Genomic DNA, 2,637 nt, shown 5'->3' on the forward strand with positions numbered 1-2,637 from the left:
TTAAATTCGAAAGTCACACACTAGACGACAACTATGGTTAGAAGTATAACCTATAATCATGGGAGGAGGTGGAGGCGCACAAAGTCAGACTCCATTGCCTACCACTAATGTTATTATTCCTTATAATAAACCAATATAAATAATTAAGAAAGCAAGTGCAAAAACATCATATAAGATGGAGAATTGTAGCTACTTGGAACTTAATAATAGCGTGCATCTAAAAATGGCTGTAGAACCTGTTTCTAATCCGAAGGGTGTGGTACATTTGCAGCAGACAAAGAAAAAGTTTGTTGTTTCAGAAAAAATTCGGATTATCTCTGGGATACGAACGTGGTTAACGTGGGTACAATGATAATAGTTCAAAATATAGCTCTCTTAGTTGCTCCATTCTACTTTACTTGGAATGCATTTTGGGGTTCTTGCGTATTGCTATTTTTGACTCATTATATCGGGCTGAGTCTTTGTTACCACAGAAACCTTAGTCACAAGAGTTTTAAGCTCACAAAATCTCTTGAATATTTGTTTTCTTATTTTGGACTTCATGCTACACAGGTTAGTTACATAACTGATATGTCTTTGCTGTAACCCTGCTGCTCTTTGGATGTTGATGTGTAAGTTTGTTTATTGTTGTTGTTAAACTTGATTATCAGGGAGACCCGATATTATGGGTAAGCATTCATCGTCATCACCATCAGTTCCCAGATTCTGATAGAGATCCGCATACTCCAATTGAAGGATTTTGGTTCAGCCATATAACTTGGATGTTTCAACTCGCACATCTCAGAGAAAAGGTTTTACTCTCAATTAATCTGTTTAATTAAAAAAAATTTCCTTGGGACGACCGGTACATGATTTTCCATTACAAGTATACCTTTTATGTCTTACAGTGGTTCTTCTTCCACTGTTAATCTCCTCAATCTCTTTGTTTAATCTCCTCATACGCTTCTTTATTTGACTTTTATTTGCTTTGTGCACCATTGGTTTAGAGGTGGTGTACGAAGTTGCACTCGTAGATCAATGACAAAACTAATAGTATAGATTTTTTTTTTTTTGGAAATGATAATAACAAAGTATTTTTAACGATTATTAATTACCTAGAAGAAAGACAGATAGCTGAAGATTTTTTTTGGAGATCTTCTTATGATATATGTTCTGTACTTTGCAGGGTGGAAAACAAAACAATGTCGTGGATTTACAAAGCCAAGCGTACTACAGGTTCCTTCGAAGAACATACCCGCTTCATATAGTTGGACTTGCACTTGTATTGTACATCGGAGGAGGCTTACCGCACCTTATTTGGGGAATGGTAAATACATGAATTGACACTAGCAATTAGGTCCTGTTAATGTTTGTTTATATTTTTTACTTGGGTTCTGAATTCGAACCAAATGTTAGATCGTTTGGGTTTTCGTTTTTCTGATGTGTGTTTCCAAATCTGGCTCCGTATTTACCTTTAACTCTGAGGAAGTTGAGTTAGGGACAACTTTGTCTCGGACTTGTTGGCACATATATTTGACTGGATTTAAAAGATCTCTAATTATGTTTCCATTATTATCTGTGTCAAGATTCTTTGAAGAGTTTTGGAGGAGTCTTTGAAGAACTTTGAAATCAAAGAACTTTTGCTAGCTATCAATAACCAAGCAAATTGATAACTTTATTTTAATACTTTTAGGGTGTTAGAACAGCAATTGCAAACCATGGCACATTCATGGTGGGTGCAGTGTGCCATAGATGGGGCGAAAAGGTATGGAATACTAGAGATTTATCCAAGAATAATTGGGTGGTAGGCTTACTAGGACACGGAGAAGGTTGGCACAACAATCATCACGCCTTTGGGTCCTCGAGTGGTGGCAAGTCGATGTGATTTGGTACGTTATAAAGCTACTCGAGTATCTTGGATTAGCAACAGATGTCAAAGTTCCTACGGAGATTCAGAAACTTCAAATGTCTTATGAAACTCATAATGAATATTATCGAAGTGAAAAGGAGTGCTAAATCCATTGATACCTTTGATACCTTCAAATGTCTTGGGTTTTCTGCAGTCCAAGTACTATATGTTACTTTCACTCGTTAGTAACCTTACATGTAATGACTATATTAGCTGTGTTGATAGTGGTCTCTTTTGCTGTTTTCTAGGGTTGTTTCAGCTGTGGACTCGTCTGCGTTTGTCCTCTCAGTTGTGGATGTTTCGTTTGGCCTTTTGTATTCCTTGTACTTTCCTGCTTTATTAGCCTTTTTTTCTTGTTTTTTTTTTAATTTTCACAAAATTGATTAAAAAGACCAAAATCAACAATTCTTGGGTGAAATGGACAGTTAGATTTTGATACTGTTTAAATGGACAAAAATGTAAAAATAGGCAGAATGTAACCAGTTTCATCGTGCCCATTTTCAAATATTTTTTCTTATTTTTAATTTACACAGGATATATCCGGTTTCATCCTTGCTATTTTTTAAATTTAAGCTAGGATGAACCCTGAACCCTGAACCAGTTTCATCCTTGCTATTTTTTAAATTTAAGCAAGGATGAAACTGGTTTCATCCTTGCTATTTTTTTAAATTTAAGCTAGGATGAAACTGGTTTCATCCTTACTTTTTTTTTTCTGGCCATTTCACCCAAACTATTTTTTACTCGTCCAT

General features: G+C 35.5%; 1 pseudogene; it reads left to right on the plus strand.

Moving 5' to 3' along the window:
* The first annotated feature begins 228 nt into the window (after window positions 1-228).
* Window positions 229-2,216, plus strand: LOC113335917 (annotated as a pseudogene).
* The last annotated feature ends 421 nt before the right edge of the window (window positions 2,217-2,637 follow it).

This window comes from Papaver somniferum, unplaced genomic scaffold (assembly GCF_003573695.1).
Source record: "Papaver somniferum cultivar HN1 unplaced genomic scaffold, ASM357369v1 unplaced-scaffold_150, whole genome shotgun sequence".
Taxonomy (NCBI): Eukaryota; Viridiplantae; Streptophyta; class Magnoliopsida; order Ranunculales; family Papaveraceae; genus Papaver; species Papaver somniferum.